Genomic DNA, 25,127 nt, shown 5'->3' on the forward strand with positions numbered 1-25,127 from the left:
TATACTCACCAGTAAGATGAACTCTCGTGCATACCTTGATACGGGAATGTGTCGTGTGTGGATGAACACCGGTCGGTAAGTATAAATCATACCTTAACGTATCCCCTAACCGAGAGTACATCTGATAAGTTGAGCTTAAGTGGACAATAATACCGATAATCGTTATAGGATGCTTATCTAAATATTAACTAATTGAACAACAAGAGCGTTTTGGCGTGACCGTACACTAATATGATTCTCTTACCCTCCAAACTCGCAAAAAGAATGTCTGTAAATATTTATTTACTGCTTTCCGTTTCTGCATCTCTGTATATATTTATTTACTGCTTTCAGTCTTTACATTTGAAATATTCAAAAATATCAAAAAGAGTCTTTACATTTCAAATATTCAAAAATACCAAAAAGATTTTAGGTGTGTTTTAATATAAACTTTATAAAAGCCAAAAAGATTTTATTTCTATTTTATTTTTGATTACCAGATGTTGGAACTTGAGTCTATTCTACCTAAAATCCTTATTGAAACCTAAAACAATTGCATCTTCATAAACTTTAAAAGTTAACGAGTTTTGAAAGTTTAAAACTAAAATTGTTCAAATTTTACAACTTTCAAACTGTTGTCGGTCGGTAGTTGATGGAGAGTTGGTCACATGTGTGTCGTTTGTTTATGTTAACTATATTGAAAGCGGTTGTTCTCATTATGCATTTAGCTTTCTTGTATGTGCAGATGCGACATCAAAACCAGTTAATGGCGAAGAGAACATGTTAGAAGATAAGCTTTGGAATGCAGACACGACATGGATACAATCAAAGGATCAAGATGATCGAGTTGTCGCTGACCACTCATCAACACCGCAAGGATCTGAAGATTTGAAGATCAACATCTCACGAGCAATGTCCAGGGGGAGTTTGCTGATGTACTCCATGTCCGTGACACGTGAAGACTCTGAAAGATCCGACGACAATGTGAAAAATGAACCATCACGAGCAGCGACCAAGGGGGAGTTTGTTGATACATATTATGTGGACGCGACTCGGTTCGGTTTGATCTCGTTACGAAGTGAAGACCGTGGTCAAGATATCCCCCTATCTTGACCCGGTATGGTGATTAAACTATGTTTAGTGTAAAACAGTTACATATGAGCAGACTGTTTTATGATAGTGTTCTGTTAAACTGTTGTTTGCAACAAATCTGCAAGTATGTGTCTGCATGCAGCTTCCTACGAAGAACTGAGATACTTTGTTATGATGGTTTGCTGAGTATGTTCACTACGAAGAACCATCATCCACGAATAACCTCACTTCAACGAAGAACCTGCTGATAAACACATTATCCACCAAGATTCATGTTGGTGTCTACCCTCTCACGAAGAACCCATGGTCTACATGAAAAACATATTTCGTGAAGGTGTTTGTTGTTTGATGTTGACTCCCACGAAAGACCATCCAGCCGAAGAACCACATGCACAAGATTGGCCGCAGAACCCCTCACCAAGAACTCATGTTCTTCGTAGGCTTTCATAACAGGCCCAGTAGGTTATTCGTGAGCTGTAGATAAGTTTAGTATATAAAGGCAGCAGTAGCAAACAGATCTGGGAGAACACACAGAGAGAACCTAGAGTGGGTGTATTCAGAGAGTTTGAGAGTTTTCTTGTAAATCTTTGTGTTGTAACTCTTATGAATATAATACAAGTGAGTTTTAACATTGAATCTTGTTCTTGTATCTCGTGTTCTTGTCTTGGTTGCATACCCGTTCGGATTCCGCACTTGCGGGTGTATTCTGTAACAAGGATAAGGTTACTAGATCCTCCTCTAGGGACCTACACATTCATTAGGCTACGTTACTATGGTCATTTGATCATAATTTTTTAACGACAAATTTGGACTACTGACGGACTACTGGAGTATTATCGTGCCACCAGTGGAACCACACGATCATGTCCATCTCCACTAGGCATAAATGCCTATACACCGTTTAGCCTTAAGATTTGCTTAGACATGGTTTCTTCCCTCACTCTCACGTACTTGTGTTATAATACATATAAGGAGAATAAAAATGGTAATTTTACGTAAGACTTTAAATAATTACAACTTTTAAGACATAATGTAGGTTCTTAAACTAATTTCTCACAAGGATTTTAAACAGTTATAACTTTTTTACGTTAATATTCTTTTAAGTAAATCAAACAACAAATATATGAGTATTTTATTTTCTTTAATTTTATATTATTATAACTAGATTAGAACCCCGTGTGTATTACATGGGCTGAATAAATGTTAATTTATATACTAAATAATAAAATAATATATATCTTTAAAAACTTTGTTTATTACACGAATTGAATACATAAAATTTTATATACTAAAAAATAAAAAGTTATATTTTTAAAAACCCCGTGTATTGTTGTACAGGTTGAATAAATGTAATTTTATACATTAAATAATGAAAAAAATACTAAATAATAAATTATTTATATATTTAAAAAACCACGTGTATTGTACGGGTTGAATAAAAAAGTTATATTTTTAAAAAACCTCATGTATTACACGAGTCGGATAAATGTAATTTTGTATAGAAAATTATAAAAAAAGTTACATCTTTAAAAAAACACGTCTATTACACGGGTTGAATTTATATATCAAATAATAAAAGAATTATATTTTTAAATACTTCATGTATTACACGGGTTGGATAAATGTAATTTTGTATAGTAAATAATAAAAAAAAAAGTTATATCTTTAAAAAACTACGTGTATTACACGGTTTGAATAAATGTAATTTTATATAGTAAATAATAAACAAGTTATATCTTTATAAAAGCTCGTGTAATACACGAGTTGAGTTCTGATTAATTTTAGATTTTGATTTCGTGCATTTTATCTCCTATTAAATAATAATAATTTTTCTCTCCTTAAAATTACATCTTTAAGTATAAAACATATTACTGATTATATAAAGTTAAATATATTTAAAACATATTACTGATTATAAAGAGTCATAGACAATTTGAATATTTTGCCTAAATTTGAATGTAAAAGTATAAACTTAAATATTAAAATAAAATCTCTCTACGATATAATAAAACTATCATGTAACGAATTACTATATCTAAGGAAATATATTATAAATATAATAAATTAATATTAATAGTATATTTTCTAAATAATATATATACATAATGTATACATGGGTTGTAGTGGTTTGATTCCGCTGCGTTGCACTGGCTTGACGAACACAAATTTATAACACCAACTAATTCACACGACGTAAAGCATAGATGATTGCAATCGAACTTATACCGACACATATTAGAAAGTCAAGAGGATGAAGGAGATAATATACAAAAATTTTAGAAAGGGGAGGGTGAAAATGATTGAAAGTTGAGGGGAAGCAAGAAACTCTTTCACTAATAGATGAAAAAAATAATTAAGTGGCTTTATGGTATCAATACACTGTTGACACTCAGTGTAACAATCGAAAGAAAAACTCCCAAAAATAAAGTTGCTATATCGAAAACCATAAAAAACAAATCAGCAATAGCAGTACTATGATACTAAATTATTTGGATTGCACCAACTCGGTTCCTCACGTTCTTTCAAATTAACGAAATATAACATAGAAATTATTATTTAAATATATGTCTTTAAGGTAAATGAAAAATCAAATAAATCAAACTTTAGTGGTGGAAAGGCAAAAGTCAAAAAGAGACCTGGCGCAAACTATCGATGGTACTTGATATATATAATAATATATATACATATATATATATATATACATCTTAAATAATAATAATATAATCTAACATGACTCTTTTTATTATCATTATCAGTATTTTTAGTAACTAGTGGGGAGCCCACGCGTTGCAGCGGAGTCGACAATACAGACGGGAATATAAATCAAAAAATGGTTCTGTATACCAGGCTGACCCGTTTATAATCCTTAATTCAGCTGCACCAACCATTGGGTCTGCAGCGAAGAAATGCTAACTGTCCCAGCATGTCCCTGTGATCAATAGCCAATACTTTCGAACAAACTGGGTGATAAAAACATATTTATTGATTGATAGGATTACTACATAACTACTTGATTGAATGACTGAAGTTAAAAAGTATGCCATATATATGAAACTATGAAAGATCGAAAACCATATTTTGCGTACATCTGCACTCAAATATTTCCACTTCTCTCCAGCAGGTTTCCCGACCTATACGCGCAAAAATATTACACATAACATGTAAAACCACCCAAAAAACCACCAGCAGTTATGTAACCTTTACAGCTGAAACAACTTTCACATTTCAATTGTCTTTCTTGAACGTCTTCCTGAACTCTTCGCTGTAACCATGTAGAAGTGTACACCCTTAACCCACCTTATTTTTTATGATTATTTGTGAACATGAATATATTTACGGCTTTTTTGGACTCATTTAGTGTTGATACACTTTGTGTGGACGCGACTCAGCTCGGTTCGACTCGGCTCGGTTCGACTTGGTTTCGACACGGTTAGGTCCGGCTCAAGCCCGACGTCACGACATTCCTTCGTCGTGTGCCCCAGAGTTCGACACGCGAAGCACGGAGCGCCGCAAACCAAGTCCCGGTGACACATCACAATGACATCATCATTGTGATGTCATGATGATGTCATGGTCATTGAATTTGTGAAAATTGTTGAACGAAACATGTGCTGGGCCAATCAGTTTGTTATGTAAATGTTGTGTGGGCTTGCATTTGGGCCGTAACTTCCTTGAATTTGGGCCAAATTACAATCGACGAAACAGGAAGTGGATTTAATATGTATGTCGACGAAACCGATAGTGTTTCGTCGACTTTAGTGTTTCGTCGTGGCTTCGTTGCGTTTCGTCATTGATCTGTGTGTCTGTTAAGTATAAATACCCCTCATTGTTACTGTGTGAAACAGATGAGCACAAAGAGACTTAGTGAGAGTCCGTTAAAACATTGTTTGTATATGTTTGTGGTTGTACTCATCCATAATCAATAGATATTGAATCTTTTGGTTACGCGTGTTCTTATTTTACACTTTGTTTGGTTTGCACCGTCACGGGGATTCCACACCCGTTACCGTGTTTGTGATAAACAAGGATAGGTTTTCGTTATCGATCCACCGGAAAAACGGGACCTACAATTGGTGTCAGAGCTTTGGCTCTAATCCTTGTTTAAAACCAAACAAGTTTGGGTTTTTATCAAGTGGTTTTTGGTGAATTTTCATATTTTGTGCTTTAAAAATTTATATATTTTCTGGAAAAGTCACTAAAATCAGTGTTTATCTTGTTGTTTTTGCTATAAGTTTTAGTGAAAACCTTATTATTTTGCATGTCTACATGTTAGCATTTGGTTTTTTATTGAAGTTTTAAGCAAAATCGTATTTGATAATTTTTCCGGTGACGAAAACCCATCGAGTTCATCACTGTTTTTTGGATCTTCAAAGAGTTCTTATCGTTCTTCATAAATTATTTGATTTTGATCTTTAAAGTTGTGCATGAATTATTGTTGTTAAAATATAATATCATTGTTTGAATTTAGGGTACAAGGCATGGTGTATGGTTGGTAAACACATGTGTCTTGGTAAGGTGTGTCTGACATTTTGGTTCACGAATTTCCATAAGTGATAAGATTTGATTTTCAAAATATCATTTCATTTGTTTGTGCACTAAAGACAACGGAAACTAGGTTTGAAATTTGTGGCCTTTTGTCAGAGGGATAAGGTTTTGTGTTAAAAAAAAAAAAACTAGCCAAAAGATAAGATCACATCAGTTTGGTCAAAAAGAGTTCACACATATAAATTCCATTCTGTTTCGTCGCACACTCCAACATAATTCTGTTTCGTCGCAATACTTACATCATTCTGTTTCGTCGCAATAGTTATATCAAACAGTTTCGTCGCAAAATCTGTTTCGTCGCATAAAATTCTTAAATCAGTTTCGTCGCAAAATCTGTTTCGTCGCATAAAGTTCTGAAATCAGTTTCGTCGCAAAATCAGTTTCGTCATATATATATATCAGTTTCGTCGCAAATCATTCTGTTTCGTCATATATATATATATATATATATATATATATATATATATATATATATATATATATATATATATATATATATATATATCAGTTCCGTCGCAAATCATTCTGTTTCGTCATATATATATTAGTTTCGTCGCAATTCATTCAGATTCGTCATATAAATCAATTTCGTCGAATCATTAATTTCTTTTGAGTTTCGTCGTTCATTAACATCAGTGTTTCGTCGAGAAACTTATCAATTTTAAACAGTGGACTTCCAAAAGTGAGATAACAGTCTGTTTTCAAGAGTGTGATCGGTTTTCACATACATACATCAATCATGAGTTGTACTAGCCCTTGGGATTGGAGTACGGATCCACAAGCAGGTCAAGATCAAACTTCCGCAGCCGCGTGGGCAAGAAATATGATTCCTCAACCATCCATAAGTGCAAGTCAATGGGCTTTGTTGTCGAATCAAAATCAAAACATACAAAATCTTTTGGTAGCGAGAGGAGAAGGATATGCAGCTACTAGAAAGACACGCCATGATCTGTTGAAGAAGAAATTCGAATCATTTCATTTCTTAGAGAATGAAACCCTAAATGATATAACTACTCGTTATTATCATTTGATGTGTGAAATGTATTATTTTGGTGTTCTTGCATCTCAACAGGAAATGGTAGCACGGTTTGCTGATGCTCTACCTCCAAAGTGGAGCCCATTCATTGAGCTTTTAAAGCATACGGGCGTTTTAGATGCTGTCAATGTTAATATCTATGAATTCATTCAGAAGTTGGAGCACAAAAACGAAGAGGAAATTCGGAAAGCTAAAAGGATTGCACCCACTCAAAACACAGAAATGTATTTGCCTGGTTTTGGTCCTTCAGCTAGCTCTAGTTCCGTTCAGCAACCGAAGCTTCAAACGGCGTTTGTATCCAATACAAGCTCTTCTCCGTTTCCACAGTTCAATCAAGCCCAACCACAGTGGGATCAAAGTGCTTATCTTTCACAATCCATACCTCCACCTCAAGTTACCACTACTCAATCACTGTTCGATCAAAGTGCCTATCTTTCACAATCAATACCCACACCACAAGCCCAAGTTTCCACAACACAACCTCAATTTGATCCAAGTGTCGATTGTGGTCCGCCCATACAGTTGGGAAACGGTGATCAAACAGGAACTGTGTTTTATGCTGAAATTGTCAAGAATGTCAATGATGGTGAATCTTCAGGAAAGATGATAGTTCGGAATACAGTGGCAGTTCGGATGACGAATCGAATTTGAATGAAAGAACTGATTCTAAAGCTGATAATTTGCCGAATGATGCTAACAAGAAATCTGACTTGATCAAGAAAGCTGATGCTACATCAGAAGAAATGGAGAAGATTCTCACTGAAGATGGATCTTTCTCTTCTCAAACTGCCTTTATGGCAAATGTCTCAGCCTCTACAAGTCAGGTAAAATCTGAAACTTCTAGCATATGTAGTGATTGTGCTGATATAAAACTTAAATGTGCTGAATTGAAACGTGAATATGAAACGGTTCATAGTCACAATCAGAGTTTGGTTATTGAACTGTCAAAGTGCAAAGAGGCAAATATGGCTCTGGTTAGAAACGAAAAGGAATTTAAATCTGTAATTGAAACATTAAAGAAATGTGGTTCCGAAGTGAAAAAAGTTGTTTATCATAAACAAGTTAGTATTAATGATTACATTAACATCATTGAGGAAACCAAAAAGGAATTAGCCATTGCCAAATGCGAGCATGATGCAATCAAACAAAAATTGGAGAGTTATTCTAACTCCCGATTTGTGCTCGATCACATAATTGACGTTCAACAACTGAAAGGGAACATGAAAGGCGTAGAGTATAAGGCGTGTCCACCTCCTTTGAGACACAACTATACCAAAATGCCCGATGAAGAGGATATGCCTCGGTATGAACCCAGTGTGCCTCTTGATTATGAGGAAGTTACTACTGGCCTAGGGTTCAAACCGGACAGTTCATCGGAGGGCTCATCTGATAACAAAGAAAAGTCGTCATGTGCTTCAAATCAAAGTCCTCCAACTATTGAGGACTATGATTCTTCAGATGTGAGTGACCAGGATGAATCACTTGATGAGACGAAAGGAGTAGAAATTCCAATTGAGAATCATATTCTTTGTGATCCTCCTACTCCTGCCGTGCAACCTGTTGCCAAGCAAGTGATAAATCTTGTCAAGGATGTCAAAGATGACAAGGAAGGTGTGTCTGCTGTTAAGAGCAATAACTTGTTGTATACTTTGGTCGGTGATAGTAAAATTTATTCAGACAAAGATTTTCCAATAAAAAACGTCAGTCAATCTTTGATTGACAAAGTGTTTGAAGATACTACAAACCAGTTTTTGGGAAAGACAATTCCGGGAGTTACTGTAACTCAATGTGATCCAATTCCAAAAGCTGAAATCAGAAAACAATTTGGAAAACAGAAATCACCGACAAAGCAACAACCAATTGCTTTTAAGGGTAAACAACAACAACGAGCTTCAAAGCCAAAGGCTAAGGTTGAATCAAAAGGAGCTCGTTACAAGAAGAAAGCAAAAGATGTTAAATTTGTAGCATCAAATGGTACGGATAAAATTGAGACTTTTGAAAACAAATCAAACACTGATTTTGTACAACAAGTCAAGATTTTGAAACGTAATAGCGATAACAATTACACCCAACACACAAATGGGTGTGATGAAAGAGCAAGTACCTCAGGTTCTACAGGTTCGACATCTGCTAGTCGATCAAATTCTCCTAAGTTTGTTGAAAGGAGAACGTGTTTTAAATGTGGGAAGTTTTGGCACATCATTAAAGACTGCACAAACTCGCCCAAACGAAATTTTGTTGAAAGAACCCCTTCTGAACAAGGTCACTCACAACGTCGTCCTGTTTCTCCAAAACATGATAAAAGAACTGTTAAGGAACAAGAAACGAAACAAAGACGTCATAACATCAAAGCTGTTGAAAAAGCTTTAAAATCTGAAGTCAAAACGGTTAAAAGGAAACCTAGTTTGTCACAACCATTAAAACCAGAAATTATACATAATACACAATCTGGTAAACGGAAACAAGCTTGGAGACCTAAATCGGGTGAAAGTTCAGGGGGAGGTGCTGTGTTTGAAAACCTTCAAGAAATTGAAATTACATTTCTTGATTCTCAGGGGCAACCCAAGTCTATGAAGGCTTGGGTCCCCCTCTCCAACAAATCTCTGAGTGAGTGTGTAGGATGTTCCAGGAGGAACTTTCGATAGTCGTAAGATTGTTGATAGTGGAGCGTCCTTGCACAAGATAGGCGACAGAAGAAATTGTTGCCTTTGATGGAGAGAAAAAGAAAGGGGAAACAGAGTTGTCTGTTAAAAGAAATTGAAAGCTTCGACAAAATGAAAATCATTTCAAAGTTTGATTGTTTAAGGCTTTAATCGGGTCCCCGGGATAGATTCAAATCAAAATGTACGCACCTGCAGCACGTCTGAAGTTCACAATCAACAAGATTAACGTGCAGTGTACATTTCTTCGCGGTGTGATTGAAGAAAATGTGTTTGTTGAACAAACCAACCGGGTGTGTGGATGCCTTGGCGTGGATTGAACAACCGCACACTACTTCTAAAGGAGAAAGACAAAGACCTTCGCTGGTGCAATTGGAAGACCAGCCGGACCCAAAGGTTTATGATCTTGTTGCTGTGAAGAGATTTCTCAGTAGCTACAAAAATCGGCTTTGAAATCCGCACCAGGTGGATGTCCAGTTTGGGAGAGTGCTTAGATTCCTTGCAATGCACGAAGCAGTTGCAAGATACGGTTTTAAATTTCTAATCTCTCCTATACTTGTCGATTTTTAAGCTGCTTTATGAATTATTATCATCTCGTACATCACTCTTTAGCCTGACACGTTGATCTCAAATATCACCTCACACGTGATTGTTTCATTATGAAACGCGTCAATGTTGTCTTGGTCCGCACCGCTTACCGACGTGCCAACTCATTTTTCCAAAATTCGATAAATCATTTCTAATTAAAATTAATTTTGGTAAACGACATTAAGGTAAAACATGAGTTAACCGACATCGGGAAATCGTTTTTGTAAATATCTTTGTGTCTTTTAAATTTTATCTTAGTTTGTTGATTTTAGGGGGAGTAAATCCAAAATTTAAAAAATCCAAAAACATCGAAAAATTTCAAAACACAGAAACAATAAAAAATCAAAAATGAGTTTCCTGGCGAGAAAAAGAGAATATGATAGCACATCAGTGGTCTGTCCAAACCTCTTTAAACCTAAAATGAAAAACGATAAGAAGCTCTATATAAGATGTATCGGTAGGCTCACAGTCATTTTAAAGTGTGCAGGGTGATTTAAATCCTAAATCGACTGAAGACCAGGTGGGAACCACACATTGGCATATGGTCTTAGTACCGAAATTTCGTTTGAGAAATTGCCAAGGTTCTGAGATATTCGGTCTTTATGCTGTCTTATCATCTGGGTATCATGGTTGTATCTTTTACCGAAAAATAACGGGGACGTAAGTCTAGATCTTCCATGATACTATACATACGTGTACATACTGCATACGACCTCAATAAGTGATCAACAATCACATGTCCACAAAATAAGTGATAATATATCACATTTATGCGGGAGTCAAGTTCGTCTCTCTATTGTACGAAAGTACTGACCTGTTCACGGACTTGCTCTTGTGCCCTCATGCATCGAAAATCAAGTTCCTCATCAATAAGTGATTCTATCACATAGGGCTTGTTTTCAATCAAAATAAGTGAGTTTCTTACATTCTTTTATACGGTAAAACAGATGATAATCGGTATACTCACCGGTAAGATGAATTCTCGTGCATACCTTGATACGGGAATGTGTCGTGTGTGGATGAACACCGGTCTGTAAGTATAAATCATACCTTAAAGTATTCCCTCGCCATGATTACATCTGATAAGTTGAGCTTAAGTGGACAACAATACCGATAATCGCTATAGGATGCTTATCTAAATGTTAACTAATTGAACAAAAAGAGCATTTTGGCATGACCGTACACTGATATGATTCTCTTACCCTCGAAACTCGCAAAAAAGAATGTCTGTAAATATTTATTTACTACTTTCAGTTGCAGCATCTTTGTATATATTTACTTATTGTTTTCCGTCTTTACTTTTGAAAAATGAAAATTCCAAAAAGATTTTAGGTGTGTTTTAAAATAAACTTTATAAAATACAAAAGGATTTTGCTTCTAGTTTATTTTTGATTGACCGATGTTGGAACTCGAGTCTATCCTAACCCAAAATCCCGATTTTAAGCCGGAAAACAATTGCATCTTCATAAATGTTCGAAGTTAACAAGTTTTGAAAGTTAAAGGATTAAAATTGATCAATTTTTAAACTTTCAAACTGTTGTCGATCGGTGTTTGATTGAGATTTGATCTCACATGTGTCGTTTGTTTATGGAAACTATATTCCAAGCGGTTGTTCTCATTATGCGTTTAGATTTCTTGCATGTGCAGATGCTAAAGGGGAGGAGAACATGTTCGATAACAAGCTTCGGAATGAAGACACGACATGAAGGCACTCAAAGGATAAAGATGATCGAGTTGCCGATGACCCTTCATCAATACCACAAGGATCTGAAGAATTAACGATCAAAAGATTCACGAGCATAACTCAATGGAGAGTTCATTCTAAGGGCGAGTTTGTTAACATACTTCCTAAATGAAAAGGGGAGTTTGTTGATACACTTTCTTCTTACGATGCGTGAAGACTTTGAAGATCCTCCGACATGAAAGACACAGAAGACGAACAATCACAGAAGACGAACCATCTCGAGTAGCGTCCAAGGGGGAGTTTGTTGATACACTTTGGGTGGACGCGACTCGGCTCGGTTTGACTCGGCTCGGTTCGACTTGGTTTCGACACGGTTAGGTCTGGCTCAAGCCCGACGTCACGACATTCCTCCATCGTGCGCCCCAGAGTTCGACACGCGAAGCACGGAGCGCCGCAAACCAAGTCCCGGTGACACATCACAATGACATCATCATTGTGATGTCATGATGATGTCATGGTCATTGAATTTGTGAAAATTGTTGAACGAAACATGTGCTGGGCCAATCAGTTTGTTATGTAAATGTTGTGTGGGCGTGCATTTGGGCCGTAACTTCCTTGAATTTGGCCCAAATTACAATCGACGAAACAGGAAGTGGATTTAATATGTATGTCGACGAAACAGATAGTGTTTCGTCGACTTTAGAGTTTCGTCGTGGCTTCGTTGCGTTTCATCATTGATCTGTGTGTCTGTTTAGTATAAATACCCCTCATTGTTTCTGTGTGAAACAGATGAGCACAGAGAGACTTAGTGAGAGTCCGTTAAAACATTGTTTGTATATGTTTGTGGTTGTGCTCATCCATAATCAATAGATATTGAATCTTTTGGTGACGCGTGTTCTTATTTTACACTTTGTTTGGTTTGCACCGTCACGGGGATTCCACACCCGTTACCGTGTTTGTGATAAACAAGGATAGGTTTCGTTATCGATCCACCAGAAAAACGGGACCTACATTTAGGTTGTTTTTAAGTAGGTGGTGCAAACAACCCGACCTACTCGAACTCGGCTCGAAAACAAGCTTAACCAGGCCGAGCTTAAAACAGCGCGACTCGAATCCTAAAAAATACAAACACGCTCGTTTAGTAAAGCCCGACCGACACTTATCTACCACAATCTAGGCCACGAACCTAATTGAGCCCACAATCTATATAACTTTTACTAAATAGTTATAATTACTAATTATAATATAAGTTATTAAAAAACAACAAGATTATATATAAAAACTAATTAAAATCTAATATAAAGTTATAATTAATAAACAAGCCAAAGTGGAGCCGACGTTGAACTTGAAAAATTATCGACCAGCCAACCTCGAGCTCGAGCATTCATAACTTAAACTTGAGCTGACCTTCATCTCATCGTCAAGTGGTTGTAATTTTGCGTTATTAACGCAATAACTTCTCTTTTTTTTTGTTCTTTCTGTACCAGAAATACCATTTTAATAGCATCATTTGCATGACTTGAGCGTCCTAGTTTGTTAAATCCATTCTTTTTGCTCAAAGTGAAAGAAAACTTAGGTCGTCGAGTTAACCGGTAATGATTTAAGTTTTTCTGATAAAACAATAATGAAGTTGCATGCATTAGAAGTACCCTTTACTATTAAAAAAAACCGAGTTAAAACAAAAGGGGCCGAAAATAGATTGTTACTGAAATAATATTACTCCTGTAACAAAGAAGATAGATTATAAAACTGTAAAGATTTCTAACAAAAAAATGTTTCGGCTCAACCCAACTGGCTTCGACCCATATCCGACAATGACCCGTTTTGACCCATTACGCAACCCGCCCGACCCATGTCCCCACCTGTAGTAACTGTATTCATACAATAAACTCATACCTGATAGCAACATTCAACTCCTTGGCATCAATGGTACCTACATTTTAAACAGATTAAAGCACTCAACTTTAATAACTTTAACTAAAACAGTATACAATAATGAATAAACAACATACCAGACCCATCAGTATCAAACAACTCAAATGCCTCTTTGATCTCTTGCCTACAGAATATTATCAGCAGCAATAACAATGGATTAACGCATGATATTACAGTTAAGAAAAGGCAATCTTGCATGTGAAAAATTGTTCAAAAGCAAACTGGTACGGACCTAAGGTCTAGCTCGACACCTCGGACGCCGCTTGCCTCGATGACTGTTGTGTCTCCACTTCCAGGTGACGAACTCACCGATACAAAACTCAAATTGCATCTTGGTTATTAATCAAAAGCTTCCAAGAAATCAAAACTTTGGTACAATCTTCACAAAAATTTACTAAAGTTAGTCAGGTCTGGTCGGGTGGGGCCACAGAGTATATCATTACAAAAATAAATATATATTATTGAATAAAACTATTTAGAAGGTGGCATAAATTGAAACGGGCCAGTGTGGGTTGATGGAGACAACCCTTTCTAATGAAATGGGTCACAATGGGTCGGTGTTATATTTCAAATGGGTCAGCATGGGTTGGTATTATTTTTCAAACCGGGGGAAACTGTGTGTTTCTTTCTGCGCATATCAATGAATAAATTGAGATGGAAGAAGATAAGACCTTTTGAACAAATCCAATGTCGCAACCCGGTGCAAGCGTAGCCCAGAACCGCACAAGTCGAGCGTTGGGTTAAGCGCTCAAGCCCGATCCGAACAAAAGTAACCCTTACTGAACCAACCTGTTTTGAACTACCCATTCTGACCCGCATCTCAAACCCGCCCGGCCCGACACCATGCCTAATGCCTAGTTCTGTAGAGTAAAATTGAGGTTATCTAACTACATGAAAGTTGTTGAGTTTGAATAGAAAATCATCAATCAACAATATAAATATCATCACTGAACGCCAACTGAGTGGTTTTATATTTGGCTGATAGGTACATTTATGAGCTATTGGGTAAATCTAAGTTTTAAGAGACACTGCACAAACACTTTTTGACCATAGCTTTGCTTGACTGCAGACATAACTCTTCAAGTAAGTCATAATATTCCTACATAAATGATAGAAAAGAATAGGCATGATTAAGATAATACTAAATCTGGACAACTTCTAGGACCCTAATTTAGTGCGAGTAGTCTTGATGTACCTTTCGAGTGGCATTCTTGTGTTTGAGACCAATATAAAACTCATCAAGCAATAGTTTTTGGTTGTTAATCCCCACATCAATGGTGATAAGCAAGCATTACATAATCCCCAGGAGTTGGTTGCGTCACAAGTTTTTTCTTCAATATCGACCTGCACGCGTACTTTTGACCCGTCAACTTCTCCATGTTTATGAAGATATATGCTTCCAGCCTTACGAATGACACTTCTTTCTGGGATTCCAAGTCTTGGTTGCTGTCTACTTCGCAAGCCGTTTGACATAACACCAATAGACATATGCCTATTCATGTTTGTTATTCACTAAGTAGAAAATAATAAAACCGTATAATATATTAATATAACTGATAAAAAACACACCTGAGCCAAAGATCCTTTAATTATGTGATGGAAAAAGGATCCCTTGTAGTGCAGGGTCTTCCAGTTTTCTGACCATTCCCCTTTTCTCCTGAAATTTAATTAAGCATGCATTACTATAAGTTGATGAAATAAACAGTCCCAAAACCCGCCAAACTTAATAATAACAAAGGCCTTATAAACCTGACCTTCAAATTTTATACTGTATATTCATCAATGAACTAAAAAAAATATAGTTGACCAAATCATATATGTTCAAGATTATATAATGATAATAGATCAGAAATGTCACAAAAGTTTCAAAACACGAGTACCAAGACATGGTGTAAATATTTTACCAGTACAAAGTGCCCGAAAATTCTCAGCAGTTTTAGGAACAGTACCTGAGAAGAGCTGCAAAACCATACAGAAAAATAAGTTTATAGCCATTGCAATGCCTTAACAGTAATAAGTTGGCATTTATAGCATTACTATGTAAATGACAGATCAGAAGTATATATACATCATGCAAACTGAAAAAAGAAACAAAAAAAATTGTCATTCAGGGCACAAGAAACACCTGAAAACCCATTAAAAAATAAATAACCGGTCACGGCAACATCTAAAAAACAAATAATATTAATAAAAGCTGGTAATGGCACAAAAAGAGCACCTCAAAAACCATTCTTTCAATAGGATCTCCATCTATAGACACGTCCAAGTATACAAGTGGGTTCTTCTTGCTCATCTTCCTTGTATTTGAGTTAAGTCAATCCAGCACTCCTCCTCCTGAAGCACTCTGCGAGAAAACACAATAAAATAATACCTGTCGATCCAATAACATCGCATGTAGCCAATAGAGTTAGCATAGCAGAGCCAGAATTCGATCGGTTTGACCCCAATCGGGATGGAGATCCTGCTCTGACCCCATTCCACCTAAAATATGGCAAAACCCTAGCCGCCGCTCGCACATACCAGCTTCCTCTGCTCTACGGGGAATCCAAATCAAGTTGTTGATTACTGTGTTGTTTAAGAACATCTTCCATCACATTTAGCTACCGAGAATGATAGTGCCGTCAATTTCAATGATTATCAATTAGATTGGCTTGAATTGGGGACAATCAAAACGCTTGGGTTTCTTGAGAACTGTTGGGAAAATATGATTCCGAGAATGACTCTGTAGGCGTCTTAAAATGACTCTTCAATTCCAATTGTGTTGCTTAAACTCCTATGTACATGCTGCTTAAGAACATGTATATTTGGTGAAATTACATTCTTATCCATCACTTCTCCTTTTTATAATAGTATAGATTATATATAGTAAATGGATAACTCTTCGTATATATCTCATAATATAACATTTTCAGAAACAATTATTTAATTTTAATAGGCTAAAAATAGATGGCTCCAATGAGTGACATGTGTCCTATAAATAGTTTCTTTTATTATAGTAGATACAGTAGAAACTCGATAAATTAATACTCGAATATTTAATAAATTCTCTAAGATAATATTTTTTGCCGGTCCCGACTCGGGGATAGGGTGCTAAATTAATAATTCGCTAAAATTATAAGATAATACATTTTTGATAATTTCTTTAGACCCCATATAAATATAAATCAATAATTCCTTATATATAGCATATTACATGAATGATTTATGAAAGTTTCTTGAAAAATGACTCAATTGTCTTTTGTTTTTTTGTTGAAATCAATTTCCCCTTGAATCTCGTCTCTAATTTTCCTTAGCATGGTAAGAACTTCTGGTGTTGTTTTCTCATAGTTAGCACGGTACTCACAGTTCAGTGTAGGTCCCTCGGAGGATGAGGTTAAACCTTAACCTTGTTATGTTAACACACTAGCAAGTGCGGAATCCAAGCTAGAGTGCAAACCGAGATGAAACAAGCACAAACAAGACACACAATATTCACCGATTAATACCACTTGTATTAATACGAATGAAAGGTTCAGTTACAAAGCTATGTTTACAAATGTGTTTTGCAAACCCTCTAAAACAGTGTGTGTGTGTTTTGTGTTCTCTGTCTATCTTGTCTCTCGTCCCCCAAATGAAGTGAACACATTACACAGGTATATATACCCAACACAGGTCGTCTGGTCGAAGGATCAGATAGGCTGATCGAAGGATCAGATAGATGATCGAAAGATCATCTATCGATCTGAAACCTATCGAAGGATCCACATATACACCTCGAATGATGATATCCTTCGAGGTCCATCAACATCCATCGAAGGCTTATCTTTCGAGCTCATCGAAGGATCTAAACAATCCTTCGATGACTCATCCTTCGATGAGTCATCCTTCGACAACTCATCTACAACCATTGTCTAACTGTTTGGCCAAGTCAAACCAGGAGGATGGTTGACTTGGTCAAACTTACAGGACTAACAAAGGACATCGTTTTATATCGTGACAAAATACAGACAAAGTACAGACACAAGTGCACCAACAAACTCCCCCTTGGCTGTAGCTTTGTCTCGATCTTTGTGTCTTCAAGTCTCTGACGTCCTTTCAAGTCTTCAATGTCGGAGGATCTTCAAAGTCTTCACGTCTTGAAAGCAGAAAGTGTATCAACAAACTCCCTGTTTCATGTAGGAAGTGTGTTGACAAACTCCCCCTTAACATAAGCTCCCCCTTGAGTTATGCTCGTGAATGACTTGATCTTTATAGCTTGAGATCCTTGAGGTGTTGATGATGGTCAGCGGCAACTCGATCATCTTCATCATTTGAATGCCTTCACGTCGTGTCTTCATTCCGAAGTTCGTCATCGACCATGTTCTCCTTGCCTTTAGAATCTGCACATGCAAGAAATCTAAACGCGTAATGAGAACAACTGCTTGGAATATAGTTAGTATAAACAAATGACACACGAATGACCATGTCACAATCGAACACCGTCCGACAGTTTGAAGGTTTAATAAATTTGTCAATTTTAGATTTAACTTTCAAAAACTTGCAAATTTCGACCGTTTATGAAGATTTAGTCAATTAGGTTTTCAGTCAGGTTTCAGGTAACGAAGACTCGAGCTCCAACATCGTACGATCGAAAATAAAGTAGAAATAAAATCTTTTTGGCTTTTATAAAGTTTATATTAAAACACACCTAAAATCTTTTTGGTATTTTTGAATATTTCAAATGTAAAGACTGAAAGCAGTAAATAAATATATACAGACATTCTTTTTGCGAGTTTCGAGGGTAAGAGAATCATATCAGTGTACGGTCATGCCAAAACGCTCTTGTTGTTCAATTAGTTAACATTAAGATAAGCATCCTATAACAATTATCGGTATTGTTATCCACATAAGCTCAACTTATCAGATGTAATCATGGCGAGGGGATACGTTAAGGTATGATTTATACTTACCGACCGGTGTTCATCCACATCACGACACATTCCCGTATCAAGGTATGCACGAGGGTTCATCTTACCGGTGAGTATACCGATTATCATCTGTTTGACCGTATATGATGTGAGATTCCCACTTATTTTGATTTGAAAACAAGCCCTATGTGATAGAATCACTTATTGATGAGGAACTTGATTTTCATATGCATGAGGGCACAGGAGCAAGTCCGTGAACAGGTCAGTACTTTCGTACAGCAGAGAGACGAACTTGACTCCCGGGTAAATGTGATATTTTATCACTTATTTGTTTGGACATGTGATTGTTGATCACTTATTGAGGTCGAATGCAGTATGTACACGTATGTATGGTATCATGGAAGATCTAGACTTGCGCCCCCATTATTTTTCGGTAAAAGATACAACCATGATACCCAGATGATAAGCAGCATAAAGACCGAATATCTCAGAACCTCGGCAATCTATCAAACGAAATTTCGGTACTAAGACCATATGCCAATGAATGGTTCCCACCTGGTCTTCAGTCGATTTAAGTTTATATCACCCTGCACACTTTAAAGTGATTGTGAGCCTACCGATACATCTTATATAGAGCTGCTTATCGTTTTTCATTTAAGATTTAAAGAGGTTTGGATAGACCACTGATGTACTATCATTTTCTCTTTTGCTCGCCAGGAAACTCATTTTTGTTTTTCTATTGTTTTTGTGATTTTGAAATTTTTCGATGTTTTTGGATTTTCAGACTTTTGGATTTACTCCCCCTAAAATCAATAAACTAAGACAAATTTGAAACACAAAGGTATTTACAACAATGATTTTCCAATGTTGGTTTACTCTTGCTTGACCTTAATGCCGTTTACCAATAATAAAAAGTCAAATCTTGATTTGTCAAATGCTTTGGTAAAAAGGTCGGCACGTTGGTCATCGGTGTGGACCTTAACAACATCGATTAGCCTTTTTTCAAAGCAATCACGTATGAAGTGATATTTGATTTAGATGTGTTTGGTCTTTGAGTGCTGCACAAGATTTCTAGTGATCTGTAATGCAGCAGAATTATCAACGTAAATAGGAGTAGTTAGGAATTCAAAACCGTAGTCGCGTGATTGTTGTTGGATCCAAAGAACTTGGGAGCAACAACTTGAGGCAGCAATGTATTCAGCTTCGCATGTTGATGTAGCGACACAAGTCTGCTTCTTGCACTGCCATGTGACTAGGCGATTTCCTAAAAACTGACATCCAGCCGTTGTGGATTTGCCGTCGATTTTGCATCCGCCAAAATCAGAATCACTAAAGCGACCAATTCAAAGTTATTATCCCTAGGGTACCATAGACCGGTGTCAGGGTAACCCTTTAAATAACGAAAAATCCTTTTGACAGCTGCAAGATGTGAGGCCTTCGGGTTGACTTGATATCTGGCAAGCAGACACGTTGGGTACATTATGTCTGGTCTTGATGCTTTGAGGTACATAAGAGATCCGATCATTGCGCGGTAATATGAGGGGTTAACAGCTTCACCCTTCAAGTCTGGAGAAATTCCGTGATTTTGTGGCAGTGGGGTACTAATGGGCGTTGCATCAGACATCTGGAACCGGCTCAAGATGTCACCAACATATTTAGTCTGATGGATGAATATCCCAGACTCAGTTTGTTGCACTTGTAGGCCCAAGAAGAAGGTCATTTCCCCCATAGCACTCATCTCGAATTTATCCTGCATAATGCGCTCGAAATTCCTACACAAAACATCATTAGTAGAAACAAAAATAATATCATCAACGTATACCTGTACCAGAAGAAGATCTCCATCTTGTTCTTTGATGAAAAGAGTACAGTCAATAAGACCTCTTCGAAAACCGTTCTCCAGCAGATAGTTAGATAAGGTTTCATACCAAGCTCGCGGTGCTTGATGTAGACCATAGAGAGCTTTGTTGAGCAACCAAACCCGATCGGGATGGATAGGATCTTCAAAACCTGGAGGCTGTTCAACGTACACCTCTTCTTCAACCACACCATGTAAGAATATACTTTTGACGTCCATCTGGTAAACCTTGAATCCTTTGAATGAGGCATAAGCCAGAAAGATCCGAATTGCTTCCAGACGTGCAACAGGTGCATAGACTTCGTTGTAGTCGATTCCTTCTATCTGACGAAAACCTTGAACGACTAAACGTGCTTTGTTCCGGATAACAACTCCGCAGTCATCCTTTTTGCATTTAAACACCCAACGGGTACCAATCTTCTTGTAGCCAGCAGGTTTCTCTACGAGTTTCCAGACACCAAGCTTCTGGAATTGTTGCAATTCTTCCTGCATTGCTTCAACCCAAGAGTTATCTTTCATGGCTTCTTTCCAAGTTCTTGGCTCTTCCTGTGAAACATGACACGCGAAAGACCAATCGTTTTGTTGCCCGGATTCTCGAATAGCTGCATACAGGCCTGCATTGTTGTTGTTTCGCAACATGTTTCTTGTTCGAATGCCACTTTGCACATTTCCGATGATGTTTTGTTGAGGATGGGTATTATGAATCCTTGTTTCTGGATTATCCGGAACTGGAATATTTATACCCAGATTGTTGAAATTCATATCAACAACTAAATCAATGCCCGGAATTGATGAAGAGGATGATGCAGTAGCTTCAGCTGTTCTATGGGCATCCACTGGAGGAGTACCCTCTGAAGTACCATGAACTGCTGTTGTTGGAGCTTCTTGATCTGCATCTAGAAATTCATCATCCTCTGAAGATTCGTTCAATTCGGTTGCATCATGAAAATCCTCATTGTCGAGAGTATTATTGTTCACCGAAGATGGTTCTTGATTGACAAGAATTGGACGCACCACTGGTGAAACTGTTGCATTGTCACTCTCGAAAAACATCCTTGCCGCAGCACTTTCTTCAACGACTTCAACATTGATCGAATTGAAAAAGTCATCGTACTCAAACATCCAAGGCTGACCAGGACATTTGACGGGCAAGGTGTGCCTTTGTACTCTGACCTCAGACCATTCCTCGACCCTTTTAGTCTCTAGATTCCAGACTCGTAAGTTAGGGGTGGCATACCCAAGAAAGTATCCGTCAATTGCTTTAGCCCGGCCCAAACTTTCCATTAGGATCGATGATTGTACATGGAGCTCCAAACGGTTCAAGATAAGACAAATCTGGTTTCCGTTTTTGAAGAAGCTCAAAGCAGGTCTTATTGTGCCTTTTGACTGTAAGGACTCGATTCAATGTATAACATGCAGAGGCCACAGCTTCAGTCCAGAATCGAATGGGCAACTACGACTCTACCAACATTGTCCTAGCAGCCTCGATCAATGTGCGGTTCTTACGTTCAGCGACGCCATTCTGTTGAGGAGTATAAGCTGCACTAAACTCATGAAGAATACCCTTTGAAGTGCAAAACTCCGTCATGGCATGATTTTTAAATTCAGTACCATTGTCGCTACGTATCCGCCTAACCTTCAACTTATACAAATTCTCAATCTGAATTATCAAGTTTTTGATAATACCAAAGGTTTCACTCTTGTGTGCCATGAACGCCACCCAAGAAAATCTTGAATAGTCATCAGTAATCACGAGGCAGTATTGATCATTCCGAATACTCTTGTGCTTGACAGGACCGAACAAATCCATGTGCAAACGTTCAAGAGGAACTGCCACCGTGTTGATCTTCTTAGAAGGATGTCGTTTCTTCGTTTGTTTTCCTTTCTGGCACGAAACATAGACGTCTTGAAGATGGAAGTTTTTAAGAGGAACACCATTCACCAATTCATTTGAAACCAAATGATTCATTTTGCGTAAGTGAATGTGACCCATTCGTCTGTGCCAAGAGATAGAGTCTTTTTCTGTGGCTTTGGAAACGAAACAAGTTGCTTGTGCAGACGTAGTAATAGCTTGGCTCATATCAAGGACGTACAAATCATTTATCCTTGGAGCTGACAAGAGAATCCATTCTTTTGGAATTTTGAAGCCGGGTTTTAGCACATAACATACATTAGCATCAAAGTGTACTGAGAATTGCTTGTCACAAATTTGAGAAACACTAAGAAGATTGTGATCAAGTTGTTGCACAAAGTTGATCTTGTCAAAGTTGACAATCCCGTTGGATATCATTCCTTCACCCGTAATATAACCACCCTTATCTCCAGCAAATGCAACATAACCTCCTCTAATAGATTTGACGTCGTAGAGAAGCTTCATGTCGCCTGTCATGTGCCTGGATGCCCCACTATCAACAATCCAATGACTACTGATAGTTCCTCCTGGAACACCCTGCACATGCACTTAATTGATTAGTTGTAGATGGGGACCCAAGCCATTGTGGTCTTGGGTCTTCCATTTTCATCAATAACAATAACTTCTTGTCTTTGATGATTGGTAAATTGTGATGGTCCCCCTGATTCATTAACCGTTTTTGGTTTCCAGGTCTGTTTTGTTTTACTAGTGTTATTCTTTAAAATTTTAACTTCATGGTTGTCTGAAGTTTTTGAATTTTCTGGTTTGACAGAAACAGATGTTTTGTTAACCACATCGGCTTTAATTGCCTTTTCAATTTTCTTGACCTGTTGACGTCTCTGTTTCATTTCCCTTTCTTTTACAAGTCGGGGATCTTGTTTTACCGAAACAGTTTGTCTGCGGTCAGTTTGGTCACGGGGAACATCAACTTTTCCTTTTTGTTTATGAAGATATGGACAATTTCGAATTATATGTCCAATTGTTCCACACTCAAAACATGATCTTCGTTCAACAAACCCCGAAGTATCATGTGATCGTCTTGCCGATGATGATGAACTTTGTGATCCCGAGGTACTAGGTTTTGAACTACTTGGTTCATTTCTTTTCTGTACAGTTGCTTTCTTCACAAAATCTAAGTTGGATTTGTTTTCAAACGTTTCGATTTTGTCCGTTCCCGTCGACTTCACAAAGTTTACATTTTTGTTCTTCTTTTGATTCAGCTTCTTTTGAGCTTGAGACGGTGATTTTCCTTTTGGCTTGGTGTGATTTTGCTGTTTTTGCACTGTTGGTAGTTTCTTATTGCCATATTGTTTTCGAATTTCGGCCTTTGGAATAGGAGGACACTGTGTAACTGTAACACGTGGTCCTGTCTTTCCTAAAAACTTACTTGTCGAATTTTCAAAGACTTTACTTATTAAAGATTGATTAACATTTTTGATAGGAAAATCTTTGTCTGAATAAATTTTATCATCACCAACCAGAGTGTACAGCAAATTCACACTCTCCGACTCTTCTTCAGAAGAGGACTCGATCGCAACAGTCTTAGCGGTTTTTGCAGGAGGATCACATAGAATGTGATTCTCAAGAGGTATGTCCTCTTCTTTGATTTCCGCATCAGACTTTGCTGGTGTAGTATCATCGGATTCATCATCAGAAGAATCAGCATCCTCAATGATAACTGGAGGATCCTGATTCAGTTCAACAGAAGACACACATGTATCTGCTGACACATCTGAATCTGAGGATACTTCTTTCTTGTATCCAAGTCCTGTTGCAAACTCCTTTACATCTAGAGGAACAGATGGTTCAAAGAACACTCTATCCTCCTCGTCAGGCATTGCATCATAATTATGTCTCACTGGTGGTCGACATTTCTTGTAACCTATGCATGTGACATCCCGTTTCTCTTTCTGAACATCAATGATGTGATCCAACACATAGCTAGAGCTCAAATAACTGTCTAGCTTAAGTTGGATCGCCTCACTTTCGGTTTTCACACAAGCCATCTCTTTTTGCATAATCTCAAGGCAAGATATATACAAATTAATGTCAGTTTGTTTTCTGGAAACCATTTTAGTTAGCTCGGTTTTATCTTTCTTTAACTTTTCAATTACCGATTTAAACTCCTTTTCATGGTTTTCATAGAACATATTGGCTTTAGTGCATTTTGAAAGATCCACGGTCAACTTTTGATTGTGGATGAATGTCACATCATACTTTTCTTGCAAAGCCTCGTGTTTTCTTTGCAATTCACACCACTTGGCATTCAAAGAAACATGTTTGTCTTGCAAGTCAAACAAACTAGCTTGTAAAGCATCATGTTTGCCTTGCAACTCAGACATGTTTGCCTCTAAATCAGCACATTTAACATGCAAACTATCACAATTATCACAATTAATAGCAGTGGGTTCATCGACACATACCTGACTTGATGAACTGTCGACATTAGCCATAAAGGCTGAATGGAGAGAAGACGAAGAATAAGCAGCTTGATCCACCAGGATAGATCTTCTTTGAGTTCCTGCTGCAGCTTCCTCCAAAAGCTCATCAATATCTGCATCGACTGACGCATTTGATGTCTCACCCACATGATCATCGCCTGAACTTGAGGATTCTTCATCTGAACTCCTGCTATATCCCGAAGAGTCTTCATCCTCAGAAGATTCACCACCATTGGTGGAAGATTCTCCACCACTGATGTGAACTAAATCCTTAACCACTTCAGCAAAACATGCTGTTCCATCTGGAGCATCACCACTCAACTGGATTGACCAGTCACAACCTTCATCCACTTGAACCACAAGCGCCCGGTTGGCATTTGATGTTCCAGCTTGGCTCTGGTTGTTGACAGGTATCAATGTACGCTCATTGTTCCTGTTCTGGTTCTGCTGGTTGCCCTGGTTTCTGAAGGGATTCTGGTTCCCATGCTGTGCTGGCTTTGTACATTCCCTT

At 37.4% G+C, this 25,127-nt stretch overlaps 1 long non-coding RNA gene across 3 annotated transcripts; it reads right to left on the reverse strand.

Moving 5' to 3' along the window:
* Positions 1 to 3,920: 3,920 nt before the first annotated feature.
* On the reverse strand, positions 3,921 to 16,173 carry LOC110903475. Of its 3 annotated transcripts, XR_004884443.1 has the most exons (10): positions 15,738 to 16,173; positions 15,424 to 15,478; positions 15,089 to 15,176; positions 14,715 to 15,011; positions 13,752 to 14,618; positions 13,597 to 13,643; positions 13,481 to 13,517; positions 4,276 to 4,333; positions 4,158 to 4,202; positions 3,922 to 4,000 (listed from the first exon to the last, which is right to left on the reverse strand). It is a non-coding gene; the product is annotated as an uncharacterized LOC110903475 (long non-coding RNA). The 3 variants fall into 3 exon arrangements; XR_004884442.1 differs by having other exon boundaries at positions 3,921 to 4,202; positions 15,738 to 16,159; XR_004884444.1 differs by lacking the exons at positions 3,922 to 4,000; positions 4,158 to 4,202; positions 4,276 to 4,333 and adding an exon at positions 12,601 to 12,699 and having other exon boundaries at positions 15,738 to 16,160.
* Between the last annotated feature and the right edge of the window lie 8,954 nt (positions 16,174 to 25,127).

Source organism: Helianthus annuus, chromosome 16 (assembly GCF_002127325.2).
Source record: "Helianthus annuus cultivar XRQ/B chromosome 16, HanXRQr2.0-SUNRISE, whole genome shotgun sequence".
Taxonomy (NCBI): Eukaryota; Viridiplantae; Streptophyta; class Magnoliopsida; order Asterales; family Asteraceae; genus Helianthus; species Helianthus annuus.